This window comes from Helobdella robusta, assembly GCF_000326865.2.
Source record: "Helobdella robusta unplaced genomic scaffold HELROscaffold_11, whole genome shotgun sequence".
NCBI lineage: Eukaryota > Metazoa > Annelida > Clitellata > Rhynchobdellida > Glossiphoniidae > Helobdella > Helobdella robusta.
This window is the reverse complement of record NW_008703617.1, coordinates 2,495,963-2,496,190: the sequence shown is the minus strand read 5'-3', so window position 1 is coordinate 2,496,190 and position 228 is coordinate 2,495,963.

The window sequence follows — 228 nt, the reverse complement described above, 5'->3', positions numbered from 1 at the left end:
ATGACGATGGTGATAGTGATGACGATGATGACGATGGTGATAGTGATGACGATGATGACGATGGTGATAGTGATGACGATGATGACGATGGTGATAGTGATGACGATGATGACGATGGTGATAGTGATGACGATGATGATGATGGTGATAGTGATGACGATGATGATGATGATGATAATGATGACGATGATGATGATGATGATGATGATGACGATGATGATGATGACG